This window comes from Rhinolophus ferrumequinum, chromosome 10 (genome assembly GCF_004115265.2).
Source record: "Rhinolophus ferrumequinum isolate MPI-CBG mRhiFer1 chromosome 10, mRhiFer1_v1.p, whole genome shotgun sequence".
Classification (NCBI taxonomy): domain Eukaryota; kingdom Metazoa; phylum Chordata; class Mammalia; order Chiroptera; family Rhinolophidae; genus Rhinolophus; species Rhinolophus ferrumequinum.
This window is the reverse complement of record NC_046293.1, coordinates 11,822,824-11,844,550: the sequence shown is the minus strand read 5'-3', so window position 1 is coordinate 11,844,550 and position 21,727 is coordinate 11,822,824. Positions and strand designations below refer to the sequence as shown.

General features: G+C 42.9%; 1 pseudogene; it reads right to left on the bottom strand.

Moving 5' to 3' along the window:
• Positions 1-643: 643 nt before the first annotated feature.
• LOC117027982 (mediator of RNA polymerase II transcription subunit 28-like) lies at positions 644-1,182 on the bottom strand (annotated as a pseudogene).
• Between the last annotated feature and the right edge of the window lie 20,545 nt (positions 1,183-21,727).

Here is a 21,727-nt window from a genome sequence, read left to right as displayed (position 1 = left end):
ACTTAAGGATCCTTCTGTAAAATTACCTCTAACCTAGGATGTTACAATCCTCTTCCGACCTATTTTCAAAATATCCTCATTCTGAGAGCTCTGGAGGCATTATAAACATTGGTCGCATTAGATTCCTGTTCTTGAGGTAGTTCCAAGTCTTGAAACACAGCAAGTTTACATATTTTTACATACTACCACTGAGGGCTAATTAACATAAAAGGCCTATAACCAGAATCCTCACCCTCTGATTCACCGTCAGATAACACAAACTGGGTTTTCCTCACATGATACAATCTAATCTAAAACTAGAAACACAGAGATTAAGTTATACAAACATGTAAAAAATAAAAACAAGCAGAAAAACAAAACATAAAAAGGAATCTGTCCGTGGCGTCACACTAAGTCTAAATTTCGCTACAAACAAAACAAATTTACTTGGATTACAAAAGCTATAGGTATTTTGTAAAGTACTAAAGAAATAACAGCTTATAAAAATAGGGGGAGATTTTTATATGGGAGCATGAAACTAAAAGTATCTCGTTGTCTGGCAACGAGTTCTTCTAAAACGTAACGTCCTCAATAAGTGGTGTTTGGCAAAACCCCTGGGCTTAGGCTGACTCATATGGCAGCCCCGGTTCAGGCCGGCTCTAATTCAGGTTTGCTTCATAGGTGCAGGGATGTTAGCAGGCGCCTGCTCCAGGTAGGCCAGCGAGCCCTGGGGGAGGTCGGCTGGCTGTTTGTGCTGCGCGCCGATGTCCTCCAGCACCTGCTGCCAGGGCCGGAGCTTGGGCACGTGCTTCTGGACCAGAGCATCCTTCCGCTGTAGTCCGTTCCTTAGTTCGGAGACAGCCTCTTTGATAACTTGCTCTGATTTCTGGACAGATAACTGCAATCTTTTCTGTAGGAAAAAACACTCTGTCTCACAATATCCAGAATTTCTGGATACATTGATCAACACCGGTTTGAATTTCTTCCTGATCCCTGCCATCGACATAGTCCTGACTCACTGAAGAAGCAAAGCAAGCCTCGCAAGATGACTCCAACTCATCCACCAAGGTACTCGGAGAAGACCTCGGAGCCCCTGGTGTGGCCCGAAGAAGCGATGCCTGGCCCGGGAGTCCCGGCGCGGGGCAAGGGGGGGTCGGGGCCGGGTGGCTGCCCAGAGAACATACCTCCCAGCTGAGGCGCCATTTCCCCTCCCCTGTGAAATCGCGGGGGGAAACAGCTTCATGTCTATTAACTCATGTATTCTCCATAAGAGCTCTGCAAGATAGGTACGACTCTATGCCTTATTTTACATATGGGGAAACCGAGGCACGGAGAAGTAAGTGACTTGTCCAGGGTTGCACAGGAAGTAAATGATAGCTCCCAGCTTGAACTCCAGCAATGATTCATTCACTCAATAACTGAGCACGACTCTGTGCCAAGTGCTGTGTTAGGCGATGGGGCTGAACACCGGACCAGACACAAACCCCAGTTATCAGAAATTAACGTGAGAGACAGATTCACCAGTGGATGATTAACTTCTAGTGAAATGAGGCTTTATCAGTCATATCCACCTTGGAAACCGAAGCCAAAAGTTTCCCCAGCCTGAAGATTCTTTGTGTGCTTATGAAAGAAGCGACTGTCCTGGACTTACAGTAAACCACAGCCCCTGGGGAAATACTAACACGTGGGAGAACCCCCACCAGTGCACTGGGGAGACACATTGCCAGGGGATAGGTCCTCAATATGGACCTCTGGGGGCACTTGTTTGGAAGCTAATCTTGTGGGGAGGCCTCCCGTCACAGTCCAGTGGGGTTTCACTGTTGGCTCTCACAGCTGAGATGATCAAATCAGCCTGGCTTGACCTGGCTAGTGAACTGGGCAGCAGGAGCCTTGTTGCAAGGGGGGGATTGGGGGGAGTTCTGAGTTCTCTTGATTTTTTTTAAAAACCTTTAATTGTATATGGTCTAATCCCACCAATGTGTTAGCTCCATTGAGTTCAGGCCCCTGCCTGTGTAGTTCATATCAGCATCCTCAAGGCTAAGAAAAGTCGGTGCTAATAAAATAAATATGCCAAGAAGGAATGTTGACCATTGGACGGCAGAGATGTTAACTGCATAATGCTGGAGTCAGATGACCTCATTTCAATCCCGGCACTACCATTTCCCGGCTGTGCAGCCTTGATTAAGTTACTTGCTAACTCTGAGCCTCAGTTTCTTCATCTGTGTAGTGGGGACAGTAATTCTTCTCTCCTATAGTTACTGGCGGGAGTAGATGAGGTAATAATGCCTGTTAAGTACTTAGCCTGGTGCCTGACACATCACAGATGGTCAAGAAATAATTGGAACTGGTCCCTCCCTTCACCAAGTTCATAGACAGGTGGGTCATCCCACAGCCACTATCCCTCCTCCAAAAGTTCCAAATTGGAGGCAGGGGCCCTGAAAGGCTGTTTATTTAAGCTGAGAATCTGCAATTCAGGTTTTCTTTCTCCTGTCATCTCTAGAGAACACGTGTGCTGTACGGTTCCATCTGCTTCTTAATAAAACATAAATTATTAAAACCATAAAATATTGATGAACTGTTTTATAAAACAGAGGGACTTTAATGTATTGATTATGAATTGAGAAAGACTTAATGAGCTTCAGGAGGAGAAATAATTGGGAAATGATGGTGAGTTGATTTCCTTCTAGGCTCCTGAACCAGAAGCAGTTATGAGCATAAGCGCCCTTTGTCACTATCATCTTGCATTTTTGCCACTATGCTTTTAAAACCTGCACTTCCATAGTCATTAAATGCCACCCAAAGAGAAGGAGAAAGAGGGGGGACGATGTTCTTGTTAAAAAGCAACAATGTATTTTGGTTAGACGCTTACTCGATTCTGGTTGGTTCCCATAGATTAGAAAACTGGTGGTTAATGTTGCAGCTGTTTTCATTCTTAGGTGATTCATCCAACAAGGTTCTCTCACTAAAGGTCAGGAATTCTCTGTCCCTTTCATCTAAGGAGGAAGGACTTTAGTATCATAGCCAGAACTTGGTATAAGGCAGCCCAACACTCGCATTTTACAGATGGAAAAACTGAGGTCCACAGGGAGGAAGAACAGCTGACACAGGTGCTGCAACCCACCGCACAGTCGAAAATCCGTGTATCACTTTTGCCTCTACATCGGCCCATTGCATTGGCGGAGTCAATCAACCGCAGATCGGAAACAGTAGATTACCCCTTTGTGGTTGGGAATCTGCGGCTGGGAATGCAAGGGTACTTTCTCGGTTAGCAGTTGGTGGAATCTGCGGATGCAAAACCTGTTGGTTGTGAAACCTGCGGATGCAAAAAAGCTGATAGCGAGGGCAGACTGTATTTACTGAAAAGATCCGCATAAATCCGTGGAGCCGTGCAGTTGAAACCTGTTTTGTTCAAGGGTCAGCTGTAGCTTGTCTAAGATCTCCCAAGTAATTGGGGTGAGGACTTGGCCTGACATCCTGTCCCGACGTCCATGCTGGTGATTCTTCCCCATCCTAACGGAGCGGGCTCTTGGGGTTTCGTCTTGGTGAACAGTGAGACTTCCATCCCCAGCAGAATGGAACCGAGGTTGTTTAACCTCTGGACCTCTGGAAAAGGGATCTGAAGTTCTGTGGCGTGATGCCATCGCTCTCTCAGTCATCCACACTGGCCTGCTGACCTCCACAGTCTCCAGGTAAGTCTCAGCTGGCAGCTTTCGCCGCAGCCTCCTCTTTGTGACTCTTGGGAATGTGCACGGGAGGGAAGAGTCTGCTGACGCCGGTACAGCCACTGTGTGAGCTGGGAAGGTAAGTGTCAGTGCCGACGAGGGAGTGGGGCTCAGGGAAGTCCATGGAATTGCCCAGGTTCACACAGCGCATTGGGGGCAGAATCAAGGGCTAGAACCATTGTGTTTGGAAAACTGGACTACCGTTCCTATATAAATACCATGCTGCCTTTTCATTATATGTGGCAGATAAGGCTTCTTCACATGGAATAATCAGGAAATAAGACGAGATCCATCATTAGGGGTTCACTGTGCTTCCTGAGCTTTTTCGGAGAAGGGCTGAGGCTTCATTGATACCAGAGTTCACTGCAAGGCTAAGAATGATGAGTTTGCAATGAGACCAGGTGAGGTGAGGGGCAGGTCGCTTACTTCATTTTACCTCCACATATGTGAGGTCTGATTCTTTCCAAGAAAGTTGGCAGGAACGACACTGAAATATAAGCAGCTCATGTTTACCGAGGGCTTTCTGTGTGCCAGGCAATTATGCCAAGTGCTTTACGCCCATTAGCTCAATTTTCTTTCGCGGCAACCTTTGAAGCAGGGACAATGATCAGCCCGTTTTACAGATGAAGGCACTGAGGCACAGGAGGTTAAGAAGTTCATCTGAGTTAATAGTGAAGCCTGGATTTGAGCCCAGTGAGATGGACTTACAGGCCTTTGCTCCTTTATTTCTGATTGAGATATAACTGACATATAATACTGTGTAAGTTGAAGGGGTACAACATATTGATTTGATACATTTATATTGCAATGAGATTGCCATTGTAGCTTTAGCTAACACCTCTGACCCATCCTACAATTATCATTTCTTCTAGTGGTGGGAACAGTTAAGATCTATTCTCTTAGTAAGTTTAATGTTTATAATACAGTTTTGTTATCTATAATTACTGTACTATGCATTAGCTCTCCAGGATTTATGTATCTATTATTTGAAAGTATGTAGCCTTAAACAGCATCTCTGCTATTCCCTCACCTCCCAGTAGTTGGTGGCCACCAGTCCACTCTGTTTTTTTGAATTCAGTTCTTTTTAGAGTCTGGATATCAGGGGTGTTGGACAATATTTGTCTTTCTCTGTCTGACTTTTTTCACTTAGCATAATGCCCTCAACGTCCATCCATGTTGTTGCAAATGGCAGGATTTCCTTTCTTCTTGTGGCTGAATAGAATTTACATTCCCACCAACAGTGTAAGGGGTTGCCTTTTCTCCGCATCTTCACCAACACTTGTTATTTTTTGTCTTTTTGATGATAGCCCTTCTAACAGGTGTGAGGTGACATCTCACTGTGGTTTTGATCTGCATTTCCCTGATAATTAGTGATGTTGACCGTCTTTTCATGTACCTGTTGGCCATCTGTATGTCTTCGTTGGAAAAAATGTCTATTTAGATCCTCTTCCCATTTTAAATCAGATTGTTTGTTGTTTTGCTATTGAGTTGTGTAAGTTACAGATTTTGCACATTAAGTCCTTATCAGACATATGATTTGCAAATATTTTCTCCTCTTCAGTATGTCGCCTTTTCATTTTGCTGATGATTTCCTTCGCTGTATAGAAACTTTTTAGGTGATGTAGTCCCACTTATTTACTTTTGCTTCTGTTGCCTTTACTTTTGGTGTCAAATCCAAAAGAAATCATCACCAAGACAGATGTCAAGGAGCTGACCACCTATGTGTTGTTCTAGGAATTTTATGGTTTCAGATCTTACATTCAAGTCTTTAATCCATTTTGAGTTAGTTTTTGTGTATGGTATAAGATAGCAGTCCGGTTTCATTCTTTTGCATGTGGCTGTCCAGTTTTCCCAACACCATGTACTGAAGAGACTGTCCTTTCCCCATTGTATATTCTTAGATCTTTTGTCATAAATCTATCAATAATGTACACGTGGGTTTATTTCTGCGCTCTCTATTCTGTTTCATTGGTCTATGTGTCTGTTTTTATGCCAATACCATACTGTTTTGAATACTATAGCTTTGTAATATAGTTTGAAATCAGGGAGAAGATGTCTCCAGGTTTGTTATTCTTTGTCAAGTTTGCTTTGGCTATTTGGGATCTTTTGTGGTTCACACAAATTTTAAGGAATGTGTATACTGATGTTGTTGGGTGGAATGTTCTAGAAATAGCAATTAGATCCAATTGGTTGATGTTATTATTCAATTCTTTGATAGCCTTGCTAATTTGCTGTGTATTAGTTCTAGCTATTACTAAAAGAGGAGTTGTAGATTTATTTATTTCTCCTTTCAGTTCTGTCAGTTTTGCTTCATGTGTTTTGAAACTTGTTAGGTTGCATACACACTCAGATTGTTCTGTTATCTTATTGAATTGACCCCATTATGTATTGTCCCTCTTCACTCCTGGTAATTTTTTTTGCTCTGAAGTCTATTTAGTATAGCCATTCCAGCTTTCTTTTTATTAGTGTTTGCATGATATACCTTTTCATAATTAAAAAAAAAATTTAACCTATCTATATTATTATGTTCAAAGTGGGTTTTATACACACAGCATATAATTGCAGCATAGTTTTTATTCATTCTGAAAATCTTTGTCTTTTATTTAGTGTTTAGATGTTTACATTTAATGTGATTATTGTGTTTTGATTTAGATTTATCATTTTCTTTTTAATTTATGTTCCCTTTGTTTTTTGTTTCTTTCTCCTTTCCTGCCCTCTTTTTGGTTATTCTAATTCTTTTTTTTTTTTCCAGTATTCTTTTTTTACTTATTTACGTTTTGACTATATCCCTTTTTATAGCTATTTTAATGTTCAACAGAGGGATTATAATACACATACTTAATTTTTTGCAGTCTACTTATAATCAATATTTTATTATTCCAAGTAGAACATAGAAAACTTATTATCATATAGGTCTTTTTACCCTATCATGTTTATGTTTGTCTTATATGTTACATCTAAATTCATTAAAAACCCCACCAGAAAATATTATAATATTTACTTTCAACTGTGAAATATATTTTTAACATCTCAAGAAGTGAGAATTGTCTATTATATTATCCTGATATTTCCTATGTCTTTGGTTCTTCCTTCATTCTTACTATTCCAAGTTTTCTTCTAGTTTTATGTACTTTCTGCCTAAAGAAACTGCTTTAGAAATTCCTTTAAAGCATACCTGCTTTAAAGGTGTTCTGTCAAGCAGTCCTTTTTGTTTATCTCCATTTGAGAATGCTTTTATTTTTAACTTCATTCCTGATAGTAGATCACTAGATACAGAATTCTAGATTGGCAATTTCTTTCTTTCAGCACTTAAAAAATATCATAGTACTTTTTTCTGGTATCCATGATTTCTGTTGCGAAATTCATAGTCATTTAAATAATTGCTCCCCTTTAGGTAACGTGTTGTTTTTCTCTGGCTGCTTTTAGGATTTTTTTTTTTAACTTCAGTTTCAGCATTTTGCATGGGATATGTCTTTGTATGTGCATTTCTTTGAGTATATCCTGTTTGGGGTTCATGGACCATCTTCCATCTGTAGGTTTACTTCCTTTGCCAAACTTGGGAAATTTTCAGCCTTTATTTCTACACATATTTTTTCACCATCATATTCTTCATTGCCAATCTTTTGGACTTTGATGACACAGATATTAGACCTTTTGTTATGGTGCCACTGGTCTATTTGAGGGTCTGCTTATTTATTTTGTTTTCAATCTTTTTTTTTCGTTTTTCAGATTGGATCATTTCTATTACTATACCTTGAAGTTCACTGAATACTTCCTCTGTCATCTTCAATCTGCTGTTGAGCCCAACTGGTGAGTCTTTAAAATTTTTTCAGTTATCCTATGTTTCAATTTCTGTTTGATTCTTTGTTATATCTCCTATTTCTTTAACGAGAGTTTCTGTTTTTCCATTTCTTTCAAAGATAGTTTATGATTGCTTGTTGGCCTTTATATAATGACTGCTTTAAAGGTATTGTCAGGTAATTTTAGCAGCCATGTGATCTGGGCATTGAATGGAATCTGTTGACTGGTTTTCCTTCAGGGAGTTAAGAACTTTCTGGGTCTTGGTTTGCTGGGTGATTTTGGATTCGATTCTGAACATTTTGAAATACACAACTCTGGGCCTTATTTAACTCTTATGAAGATTTTGTTTTTTAGCAGTAAATCCATCTGGTTGGATTCAGGTGGCAAGTTCCAACCTCCCTTCTGTGGACTCTAGTTCTAATATCAGTTCCATTTCAAACCTCTGTGGTACTGTTTATATTCACCCATGTCTGCATCACCTCGTGGACAGTCTAAGTACATGAGCTGGGGTATATCTGTCGGTCCAGTCTTTAGTGTTAGGGATGCTGGGTAGGATCAGACTCGGGCAGGCCCAGCTTGGATGTGAGCACAGGAATCTTAAACCAGGTTATGTAGTCACTTTCCTGAAATCCTCACTCTCCTTTATGTCTCCAACACTTTATATTTGCCTGGACTCTCCTTTTCTTTCCTTTGTAGAAAGAGGGGGCTTTAGTTACCTTGCTGCACTAAGCACTGAGCTGTGCCTGAATCCAGGGCCAAGCTGTGGGAGGAATGAGAAAGAGGGATTAATGTGATGGGAACAGTAGGAGAAACTGGGTCGTGTGGTATATGGGAATGATCTGTGCTATCTGTAAATCTAAAACTACTCTAAGATACAATAGTGTATTAAAAAAAAAATCAATCATTGTTTGCCTTACCTTCTTGGGATTCCAGCTGAACTGATCAGAGCACCAGGTTCCCCGCCTCAGACTTTTGGCTCCTGTGGCCTTCTGTAGGGGCTTCTGCAGCTGACATCACAGGATTGCTTGGGGACTGGGTCTGAGAGGACAGAGAGAAGGAAAAAATGGGTGTCCACACTCCCTGTGATTGTTAGCAGTTCCCTTTCCTGGGCCTGGAGCCACAACTAGAAGCTTCTTCTGAAACTCTCCCTGTTCTCGTTGATGCCCACTTCCTACTGGAGGAAGAGCAGTGGTAAACTTGCCTCCCCTTTGGGGGTGCAAATTCTCATCCTCCTTAATCCACCTGCCACGATTTACTTTTCAGACTCCTTAAATAGCTCTCCATGTGTTCTGCATTCAGTGAGAAAAAGAAGATTGAGTCTGTTTTCTAGATTTTTTGCTTTTAATTTACCTTTTTTAAACCTTCTTATTATGAAATATATATAAGGTAAGAACATAAAAGAAAAGAAATATATATATATATTTAAATGAATATAAATCGATACCTATTAAGCAACAACCCAGGTTAAGAAATAAACCATGATATTCCAAAAGCATCAATTACCACTCATTCTCTTCTCTGCTAGCGGTAACCATTGTCCCCCCAACTTTATGGTAACCGTTTTCAGACTTATCTTTTGTGTACTATCTATACCACAGAATGATTTAGTGATGTCTTTTTGGCACATTATATAAATTGAATCACACTTTGTTCTTTTATGGTTGGCATCTTTTGTTCACCACGGTTTGTAAGAGTGTCTGTGTTGCCGTGCATAGCTGTCATTAATTAATTTTCATGTCTGTATTTCATTGTATAAATATACAGCAACGTGTTGCTCCATTCAAATGCTGATGAGCATTTGGATGGTTTCTAGTTTGGGGTTGTAATGAATGATGCCCTAATTTCTTTTATACACTGCTCTTGGAGGACAGGCGCATGGGTGCTCTAAAATACATACCTAGGAGTGAAATGGCCGGGTCATGGAGTACATCTTCAGCTTTAATAATAATGGCAAACTGTTTTCTCGAGAGTTGCCCCCATTTATACTCTTACCAACTGTATATTGGAATCCCCGTGGCTCCATGAGGGTCGTTCTTTAGTCATGTTTGTTCTTATCACGAATGGCACAAACCAAGTTCAGTATGCATTTGTCAAGCCACTGAACTGACAGCTGGCTATGACGGTATTATGTGTGACTGAGATGAAATCCTTTTGTTCACATTTTGAAAAGCCTCCAGTTACGCTCCACTTTCATTAAAAAGGCATTGAGGACATGTCACAACAATTATCTCCAGTGGAAAATGTGCTCAAGAAAGCTAATGATGATTTGTGAAGGGGAACAGAGGAACTCAGTCGTTTGAAGACTAAAATTGCATATCAAAGACCAGCATCTCCTCACTTTAGTGTTAGGGTTGGTGGGAGGCTGTGGGTAGGGGGCTGGAAGTCCTATAAAAGAGGGATTATTTCAAGAACTACAGGGCTGGGAAGAAAAGAGGAACTGTGAAAACTCCATGGTTGAGAAATAGTGTGTGAGTCATTTGTTGTTGTGTCAAGAATCCCAATTCACTCCATCAAAGTGATGATATTCAAGACCAGGTGGGAAGAATTTGACCTATTTGGTCTTAGAAAGATGACACCACTGCATTTCTGGACTCTAATTTTGGGTACTGACTTCCTCCTTAAACTATTTTAAATTATTAGACTTGAAAAAATCTTTGGAACCAGGGAAACAGATAGTGTAATATGTCGGGGTGATCTCATGGATCAATTAGAAAATTCATAAAATCCTTCCGAATCTGGTACAGACGAAAAAGTTGCTAGGAGAAATGGAATATTCTGAATTAAGTGAGAATTACTATACAAACCCCCTGAGGAGATCAGTTTTTGAATAACAAAATAAAATCAATTCAATATAACAATTGAACTAAGCTTAATAAGAGTAAGCATCTTTTATTGTTACATTTATTTTATATGCCAAGCTTTGTCTGGACGATTTACATGTGTTTTTCTCAATTAAACCTCCTAAAAACTCTATGCGGTAGAAAACATTATCTCCATTTTACAAATTGGGAAATTGAGATAAAGAGAGGTTAAGTGACTCACTGAAGGTCACACATCCAGTGAGAGTTGCAGCTGAGAACCAAATAGATGAAGTGACACAGGAGCCTGCCTTCTGGTTTTGTTTGTTTTTAATTTACATACAGTAAAGCTCATTTTACTTTGTTGTACAGTCCTGTGAGTTTTAGTACATGCATAGATATGTGTAACCACATTCACAATCATGACGCAGAACAGCCCCATTTTTTCCAACTTCCCCTCCTGCTGTTCCTTTGTAGTCTCACCCTCCCCTACCCCTAGCCCTGGGCAACTCCTATAGTTGGGTCTTTTCTAGAATGTCATATAGTCTCATACAGTATATAATTATAATCTTTTGAGATTGACTGTCTTCGCTGAGCATAATGCCTTTGAGATTCATGTAAGTTGCTGTGTCTACGAGTTGTTTGTTCCTTTCATTGATGAGAAGTGTTCCATTGTATGGATGTACCACAGTTTATCCATTTACCTACTGAAGGGTATTTTTGTTATTTTCAGTTTTAGGGGGAATGATTTTGAATAGAGTTACTATAACCATTTGCACACAGGGTTTTAAGTGAACATGTTTTTATTCCTCTAAGATAAATATAAGGAGTGTGATTATTTTTTTTGGTCATGTAATAAGTGTATGTTTACAACTTTGTAAGAAATCACCAAAATGTGTTTTCCAGAGTAGGTGGATCATTTTACATTTCCAAGAGCAATGCATGAAAGATCCAGCTGCTCTTTGTCCTTACCAGCACTTGTTAGTGTCAGATTTAATATATTTTTTTAAATTTTGGCCATTTTAATAGGTGTGTAGGGATATCTCATGATTTTAATTTGCATTTTTCTAATGACTTAAGACGTTGAACAGCTTTTCATGTCCTTATTTGCCATCTACATGTCTCCTTTGGAGAAGTATCTGTTCAAATCTTTTGCCCATTTTATATATTGGGTTATTGGTTTTCTTAGTGTTGAGTTTTTGCCATTTTTATATATTTTAAATACAATTTTTTTTGTTGGATATGTGATTTGCAAATATTTTCTTCCACTCTCTAGTTTTTTGTAAAGCACGTTTTTAATGAAGCATAATTTGTCAATTTGTTACATTATAGATCATGGTTTTGCTATCAGTTTAAGAACTTTTTGTCTAACCGAAGGTCACAATGGTTTTCTCTAATGTTTTCTTCTAAAAGTTTTATATGATTATATTTTCCATTTATATTTGTTACCTATATTGAGTTTTTTTTTTTTTTTTAAGGAGGGCATAGCTCACAGTGGCCCATGCGGGGATCGAATATGCAACCTTGGTGTTAGTAACACCACGCTCTAACCAACTGAGCTAACCGGCCACCCCTTGAGTTCATTTTTATGTAAGGTGCAAGACGTAAGTTGAGGTTCATTTGCTTGCACATGGATACCCAATTTTTCCAACTCATTTGTTGAAAAGACTATCATTTAAATTGCCTTTATAATATGGTCAAAAATCAATTGACCACATTTGTGTGGGTCCGTTTCTGGACTCTCTATTTTAGCAGTTGGCAGAACTTATCTTAAAGAGCTAAATAACAAGTACTTCAGATCTATGTTCCATGTGGTCTTTTTTGTGTGAAAGTAGACGTAGACAAGAGGTGTTGCTCTCGGTGCGGCTGGTGTTGGATGTGGAATGGGAGTAAAAGGGAAGAGTTGAAGGTGACCCGCAGATTTCTATTCTGCAAGCTGAAGGGATTTGAACTGTCGGTTGCTGGAATTCTGGATGAGCGTAGTTAACTGTATTAGATACCTTTTGTATTCTGTCCAAAAATTCTATCGACCAGTGGTTCTCAAGCTCACATTTCCATCAGAATTACCTGGAGGGCTTGGAAGGACTCAGACTGACGAGCGCATGTGCAAGAGTGTCTGACTCAGTGGGTCTGGGATGGGACACGAGACTTTATTTATAATCACTTCTCAGGTAATGCTGATGCTGCTGGGCCTCCTTTTGTTCCAGCCTATATAGAAGCAACCTCCTCTGCCCGGGTGAACCCACTTGTAATGTTTTCTTCCCTGAGCCTCTCGGGATTTTCAGCAGAGGGTGCCTGGCACTCACACGTGTGCTACCTGGAAGTACAAGACAATGAACAGCTCCTGCTGAATCCCTGAACCCTAGAGGATCAGAGCTGGTAGACAAATGATTGTAGACAATTCTGAGATGCATTCTAGAGGGTTCCTCTGAGGGCCCTGGGGAAGTAGAGCTCCAGTTGCCCACTGTGGTGACCAACTTGGTCACCCTTAAATTAGCTTTCCCTCCTTCCAGGTCTGACTACCCACCGTCTCCCACTCCTGTGCCCAGGCTCCCTTTCCGAAACAGACTACCTGCATGCGCACCCTTGACTGAGGTTCTGCCTTAAGGGGGACCTCAGTCTAAGACAGCTACTGTGGCTGTCTGTCTCTTCCTCTACCTCAATCAATTAAATGGCCTAATTGATGTTTACCTGGCATGAGAAATACAGAATTGCCTGGACTTTGTCATCAAAGACTATGGATTACTCATTTTTGTACCCAGAGCACACATGCCAGTGACTGGCACACAGTGGGTGTTCAGAAAATTATGAATAAACGAATCAGTGAAAGTATTTTTACACTTATTATATGAGAGTGGGTGGAAGGGAAGGGGCAGGAGGAAATGGCAGGTGCTGCCAGTCTGGTTGGAGTGAAGGCTAGCTTACACACAGCGACTGGAGCCCAGAGCAAGACTAGATCACAGAGAGCGAATTAAGGGTTTAGGGTGTGGAGACTTCAGCGGGGATATAAACACCACCGTTTCCTAGCTGTGACACCAGAGGCAACCTTCCCTTTCAAGTTCAATCCACCCATCTGTAAAGTGGGGGAATAACAATATCTACCTCACTGAATTTTACTGAGACAGAAGTGTCTCAGTGAAACGCATGGTAGGTGTTTGAAAAATGGTAATGCCCTCTGTGGTCGGCCACCTACCCATTCAAGGGATGGTGGCAAGAGGTTGGAATGCAGGACCTCTAAGATTGGTCCACTTCTAAGATTTCAGGAGACTATGGCAATACTTAGACATAAGTTATTCACATTAATCTTGAAAATAATGATGCTTATTAATAGTAGCTAATGATGATATAGTGCTTGCTATATGCCAGCCACCCTTCCAGAACTTTTGTATATTGGCTCCTTTGATATTCAAGCCACTCTATGGGGTAGATTCTATTATACTCCCAATTTTACCCATGATGAAGCCAGAGCACAGAGAGGGTAAGTGACTTGGTCCGAATCACACAGCCAGCAATAGGTTGATCTGGGCTTTGAAGTGAGGCTGTTTTGCTTTTAACCATTGTGCCATATTTCTGGGACTTGAAATAGGATATCCTGGTCTGACCCTGGGGCCCCTGAATCTTGGCTGCCGTCCCTCTCAGCACTTAGAATAGTACAGTGCATTATTACAGGTGTTACAGTTTGTACAGCAATTTCACATGTATTGAGCGTTTCACATGGGGAATGGGAGAGTGTCACAGTTACCTCCATCGCCGGTGTGTTCACTCTCATCTACCCCATTTCATGCTATTAAGTAAATTCATGTTTAACAAGCCGGGGACTGCGCTATGTACAGGTAAAGACATAGTCTCTACCAGCAAGAAGCTGCCTCTACCCTTAAACAGTGTGGAAGGGTAGAACACACGAACAAAGAACTGCCAGATGTCATTCACAGGGTCAGGGGAGCGCAAAGGAGAGCGGTGGTCAGCTATGCCTGGGAGATCTGGAGCCAGTTTCCAGAGGAGGTACCACCAGGCCACCTTGTCCCACGCCTCCCCTCTTCTCCTGCTGCTCTTCTCTGTCATGGAAATCGCCTTCTGAGCTTCTGTTCTGCCAAAGGAGAACAGGTTAGGAAAACAGATTACAACTAGAACGTGTCAATATGTAAGAGGATAGGATGAGAATTATTGGTGTTTGCACAAAGCGTTTGCCTCCTCTTCATCCTGGTTGTTTATTTGAAAAGTTGCCCTGAAGAGTGTCAGGTTCTCAGGACCTGGAAGGGGCAAGATTGAGCTGCCCAGGCATTGCGTGTCTCATTTCGTGGTATTTGTGCACGTGGGAAATGCAGAAATCCAGTGCAAAGTCTTTTGTTCTAAATTGGTCTGTTTGGTGTACCTGAAGTTGATGCATTACACTGCTGGCTTAATAGAGACAAAAATCTCTTGTCTCTGCGTTCCACTCACACGGGCCCAGTGTCACTGTTTCCTTTTCAGCGGAAGCCAGGGGGCAGATGATTGGACACTGTTGGGGGAAATCTCCCCCTTCCCCTGTTTTGTTGGTGGGGATTTTCCCTGTAAGAAAACAGTCCTCTTCTCCACCCCTTTATATTCGTGGTACCTCTGAAGAGGTAGAGTGAATCATTCGGCCTGTGATCCATCCACACTTCTGTTTGGACTAATTCAGCAAAGGGGGCCTTTTGGTGCTTTTTGCCTTCCTCCTCCACATAACCAGTAGGAGGTAATGGCCTGGGGAAGCGTATCTGCTCTGCAGATGCAAACTTCCTACCTACCGATGAGCTGGTTTTAGTTCGAGATTGGGAGGCTGGAAGATAGTGGTTCCGTTTAGCAGTCCCCCTAAATCCAGGTACCCCAACATGGATTTTGTGCCGGATGACTCTTGTTTGCCCCTACAGATCCATGGTCTGCCCTTCTCTGTTCTCAGCTGTGTCCCAAATTTCATCCTGCATCAACGGGCTATCCTGTCCTCAGGTTACAGACTGGGGAGGTCTGGAAGGAGATGGACAGGAAGGAGGAGAGTGAGGTTGGGGTGTTTATTTCCTTGGCTCTTCCCCTGTGGTTTGCCGCTGGCTGGTTGTATTTCTAACTGAAGTCGGTGATTCTGTCAGGCAAGCTCTCCTTTCCGTGTCCCTTTAGGCCAAGGCATAGGAACAGGTCTAGTTGCTTTTTCTAAACCTTCCACACCCTTGTAAATAGATGCTTTATGAAACCCTCTTCCATAACTTAGCCTGACTGTTCAGCCTCCATCACTGGGACACCTTGTAGTTTCCAAAGATGGCTGCCTCAGCATCTATCTCATCCCGCGTGTGTCTTTCTTAAAATGTGATTGATACCCCTCCGTCAAGAGGTGGAAATCCATGCCCACCCCCACCCCACCCCAAATTAAATCTGGTGGGACTATGAAAATGGCAGAAATGATGCCAGGTGGATTCCAAGGCTAAGTCATAGAAGGCAGTGTGTTTCCCCCTGGTCCTCTGGGGTGCTCGCTCATGGCACCCAGCCAGCCTATGGAGAGGACACCTGTAAGGGTCCTGGCCACAGGTCCCAGCTGACAGCAGCATCACTTGCCAGTCGTGTGAGTGACTGAGTCTTCAGGTGATTCTAGCCCTTGACTTTGGAGCGGCTCCAACCGATGCTGAGTAGAGCAGACGAGCTGACCCCGTTTAGCCCTGTTCAAATGGCTTTATAAGCAACGTGAATATTGTTTTGAAGCCACCACATTTTAAGGTGGCTTGTTATGTAGCAGTATATAATCAGTAATAAAGTTGATATTTGACATATCTTTATTCTTGTGTTTTATTTCTATCCATGTTTAGAAATCTGGGTAGGGAAGAGAGGTATATCTGCTTTACCTGCTGTATTCTAAACCCTTCAATAGGCATTACATAATGTCCCCTTATGTGTCCCTCACCACAAACCTACGTAGAAGGTATTAGTGTCCACACTCTTCTGAGGAAGAGACCTTAGAAACAGGAGAAAGCCACAGTAACCAATAAAGATCACTCTGAGTCAACAAGAGAATCTGAGACGAAACCTAGGTCAGCAGAACTCCAAATCCCACGCTCCTAAAATGGTGCCAGGCTGTTCTATCTTATTATGATGTTCCTACAGAAAGCTACTGTCCATTGTGACTTACGTCACCAGTTGTTTTGGTCTGTGGGGTCTACATTCTTTTTAGTTTGAAAGAAAAAGAATACTTTCTAATGTTCTGGCCATGCTTTATAGAATTCTGTCTCACCAGGTCACTGTGACTCTCTGGGACTGCATTACCTCCCACTCGGTCAATTTGCTTCTCATCTATGCTTGTTCTGCAGGAAGGTGCAGAGATACCTGGGCATGTTTTCCAGGGTCTTCCCCACATGACCCCCGGGACCACCTGCAATCATCGTGTGCTCCTTGAGCAGGAACTATGGCAGTTTGTTCAACTTGTGCCCCCATTCCCTACCATTTAATAGGTGCTTCATTAGAGCTTGTTGAATGTCTGAAGGCATGCTTATTTTCCCAGGCACAAGGTTTTTTCTGGGCATCTCCCCGCTTCTTCTTCTTTTAAAGACTCCTCCATTCCTGTGTCTGACCACTACGCAGACAGTCCTCTGTCTTTGTGAATTTGATTCTTGGACCAGAGAGCTCATCCTGCCTAGTTTGTAAGCTACAGTTGGCTGACATCAGGGTCCTAATCTGTCACTCACTCTCTATCTAATTCTCAAAGTCTGTTTCACCTTTTCAAGGACTCTGTCCACTACCCTGAACTGCTCCCGGAAGAGTTTTCCTAAAATGCGACCAGTTTCAGGGCGGCCGATGGCTCAGATGGTTGGGGTGTGAGCTCTGAACAACAGGGTTGCCCGTTTGATTCCCGCATGGGCCAGTGAGCTGCACCCTCCACAACTAGACTGAAGACAGCGATCTGCTGCTGAGCTTCCGGAGGGGCGGCCGGATGGGGCGGCCGGAGGGGCGGCCGGTTAGAGCGCGAGCTCTTAACAACAAGGTTGCCGGTTCAATTCCCACATGGGATGGTGGGCTGCACCCCCTGCAACTAGGGATTGGGAGCGGTGACTAGACTTGGAGCTGAGCTGCTCCCTCCACAACTAGATTGAAGGACAACGACTTGGAGCTGATGGGCTCTGGAGAAACACACTGTTCCCCAATATTCCCCAATTAAAAAAGTGATCAGTTTCTTGCCCTGCTTAAACTGCCACTCATCGTGGTTTCTACAGGATGAACCCCATACATAAAGCCCTTCACATTCTGGTCCCAGCAAAGCTTTCCATGCACAACTCTTACTGCTTTCTATTCATGTTCCACCCGTTAAAGGCACACTGGACTCTTCAGCATGGCCTGGACAAAATGTACCATTTCATGATTTTATTACTTTGTACCCACTGCACCATTTGCTTGTTCTGACTGCACCCCACCCCTACCGCTCCTGTTTTTTCTCTGCCTGGTGAGCTCCTCAGCTTAAATATTACCTCCTCTGCAATTCTGTTCTTACTCCACCAGAGAGGTAAGCTCTTCTCTCCTTTAGATAGTCACAAGCATTTGTCTGTGACTCTATTCCAATACTAATGTGCTGTTTAGTCACTTATGTGTTTACATGTCTGACTCCTCCATGAGTCTGCAAGCTGTTTGGAGGCCAGGATTGTGGTTTAGTTATCGATGTATCCAGATGTTTCTGCTTCTGCTGCTGACCATGATACTACAGTAATTAAGACTTGAGACTTGGAAATCAAATTACCAGAATTTAAAACCTCAGCCCGGCCCGGTGGCTCAGGTGGTTGGAGCTCTGTGCTCCTAACTCCGAAGGCTGCTGGTTTGATTTCCACATGGGCCAGTGGGCTCTCAACCACAAGGTTGCCAGTTCAACTCCTCGAGTCCCTCAAGGGATGGTGGGCAGCAACCCCTGCAACTAAGATTGAACACGGCACCTTGAGCTGAACTGCCTCCCGGATGGCTCAGTTGGTTGGAGCGCATCCTCTCAACCACAAGGTTGCCGGTTCGACTCCTGCAAGGGATGGTGGGCTGCGCGCCCTGCAACTAACAACGGCAACTGGACCTGGAGCTGAGCTGCGCCCTCCACAACTAAGACTGAAAGGACAACAATTTGAGGCTGAACAGCACCCTCCACAGCTAAGATTGAAAGGACAACAACTTGACTTGGAAAAAAGTCCTGGAAGTACACACTGTTCCCCAATAAAGTCCTGTTCCCCTTCCCCAATTAAAAAAAAAAATCTTTAAAAAACCAACACCACATTAAGAAAAAAAGAATTTAAAACCTGGTTCTAGCCTACACTTTCTGGCTCTGAGACCAAGGAAAGAAACTTAACTTCTTTAAGTCTACATTTTCTTTTCCTTCAAAATAAGAACACCTATTTACAGGATGGTGTGTATTAAATCAGATAACCCATATAAAACACTTGGCACATAGTAAACACTTAATAGATATCACCTGTGATTATTATCATTCCTACTGAACAGTTACTATGCACCAAACATTAATTCTTTAAATCTCATAGCACTTCTATTAAGTAGGCATTATTATTCCCATTCTAAAACTAGGGAAATGGCCCAGAGAGAATAAGGAGCTTTCCCAGGGTTGTGTGGTTGGGGTGTAGTGGGACATCTCGGGCAGGGTGCTTACCAGGGGCTCCAAAAAAGCTGAATGGATCTGTGTGAGCAGCCTGTTTAGACTTTGTCTCTCTGGCGGTCAGTCCAGACTTCAGATCCCTTTGCCACTGGACCCAGAGTTCAGCCCAGGCAGGTTCGTCCAGGTTGGGGTCAAACCTGGAAGGTGGTGCCTCCCCTACCACCTTGCAGGTTGTTTGAGTTCTGAGTCAGGCTGCATGTGGGCTGGTGTGTTTGTTTTTGACTCCACCAAAAAGATGTGTTCAGGCGCATCCCCAGGCCGGTATACAAACTCATTCCATCTGCCTTAGAATTAAGATTCAAAAGCAGGCGGCAAGCAATTCCTCCCTGTGCACCGATTCCAATCAGCGATTAGGCTCTTAATGACCAGCTAATAAAGAATTCACAAAAGTAAACCGCACTATTAAATATAGAAGTATATTGATGCCGACCTGTTGGGAGCACTTTCTCTGCCTCTTCCAGAACAAAGTCTGATACAAGACTATAATCCTCCTTCCTTGAACATTTTTTTGCCCTTTATAGTAGAGACGTCTCTAAAAGAAAGATCCATAAGGAGGTATCCATTCCCCAGAAGCCCATAAAAGTCTGTTTTAAAAACACAGTCCGGGACACATCATGTTTTCTGTGAATTGTTATAACATGATGAGGCTCCAAGTTTGCCCATTCACAGACCCGCCGACTGGTCATTAAAACATGGCACTCTCAGGTGAGCTCAAGTGAGCTCTGCCCATGCCAGTGCATTACTGGGGCAATGGGAGGAGAAACTAAGTTAGAGAACAACAGCAAAACATTCTAACGGCCCTGCTGACAAACATGGTGGTGGGCCCGCCTCTGTGCTGAGAGCTGGATGTGCTCAGTCCATCTCACTGGGACCCGAGAAGAGTCCTGGGTGGGAGCCATTGTTAATTGTTCCTGTTTCAGACGTGAGCAGAGGTCAGAGAGGTGACTTAACCAAGGTCACCTCTCGATGACCTAAGGAAGTGTGCCCAGGTGTATCTGATCCCAGGTGTATCTGACACCCTGACTCTGAGCCGTGACTCACGGGAGAGGCCCTGAGTCCTCTCATGGTGATGACAGGTGTTATTTCCGTGTTTGGACTGAATGCACACCAGGCCTGGTATTTGTGCTTTCACGCACCATGGACCAGTGTAGCCTGAGTAGCACTTGTTAGGTTTTGCCCATTTTCCTCATTTTATTGATGGGAGACTTGAGGATCTGAGAGATGAAGTCACTCTCAAGGTGACCCTGCTGATAATTGTACAACGGCTTCGGCTTTTCTCACTAGACTCTTCGTTTGGGAGGGCTGCCATCACAAAGTACCACAGACTGATACCTTAAACAATAGAAATGTATTTCTCACTGGAGGCTGAAGTCCGACATCAAGGTGTTGGCAGGGTTGGTTTCTTCTGAGGCTTCTGTCCTTGGCTGGGAGATGGCTGCCGTCTCCCCGTGTCCTCATGTGTTCTCTCCTCTGTGTGTACGTACGTCTGGATTTTCTCCTCTTCTGACATCACTACTTACATAGGAACTATCTTAAGGCATGCTTTTCACTTAACCATCTCTCTGAAGACCCTTTCTCCAAATGCTACCACATTCTGAAGTATTGGGGGTTTGGACTTCAGCATATAAGTTTGGGGGAGTGGGGACTCAATTTAGGCCGTAACAGACACACCCAGAAGGTTTCTGTTTGTTCTGTTTATTTTTGGTACCATACGGCCTCATCAAACATCCAGTTTAGGTCCGTATGGTGAGAACCCCCAAACCTCTCTGTCCTCAGGTTTCACATGTCTAAACCTGGGGGGTTATTGCGAGGATAAAATGGGACAATACATTTAAAGCATTTAAAGCATCAAGCCGTGTAGGTGCTTGAAGCATCCGTCTCTACACTGCTGCACAAACTCTTCTCACACCACAGCTGTAGCTAAATCCTGACTTTTTCCAAAATGTTTCTAGCCACTTTGTAGGGGTAGAAGGCTAGGGCCAAAAGCATTTCATCTGGGGGAACGTGCAGCTTGGGCTTGTGATGGGGACCTTTTCCTTACCTGCTTTCTCTGGCTGTATCTTTGGAGTGGTGGAGACAATGCTGATTGTTCACAAAGTCTTGTTTTATTTTCCCCATCCTGTGGTTGCAGGCAGATTGCAGTTCCCGGCGCCCCTTACAGGTGGGTTGGGCACATGGGACTGGATTCCAGCCAATAATGTGTGGTAGAGGTGATGTAATCTACCTTCAGGCCATGCCAGTTTTTGTTTTTCTTTAGCTTCTATGTATAAGTGATACCATACAATATTTGTCTTTCTCTGTCTGGCTTCTTTCACTTAGCATAGTGCTTTGAGCATCCTTGGTTTTGTCTTGCCCTAACTTTCAAGCAGGATTTAGTACCTCTTTGTAACCCACCCCCAAACGTTAGTGAGCAATGTCTATTTTACTAAAGATTTTGTAGAGGGACGTTAGAAAGGTTTGAATGTCATGCTTTGCAAATAATACCAATTTGTTTGATATTTCTAGATACCTCACCAATGTGTGTGTGTGTGTATCTCTGTGTGTGTGTGTGTGTGTGTGTGTGTGTGTGTGTGTTCTTTCTCACTCAAGGCTCCAACTCCTAGGTCTTGCCTTCCAGCTCCTAGATCTTCCTGTCTCTCTTTTCATCACCTTCCTCCTCTGATTATAGAAAATAATTTTCCTGTTTCTTGCAAGCTTACATTCCCCACAACCATCACCTTGCTCAGCAAACCAAAGACCTGTAGTCGCCACCAGGATTTGCCTTTCTCAGTAAGCAATGGCTGTATTTTGTA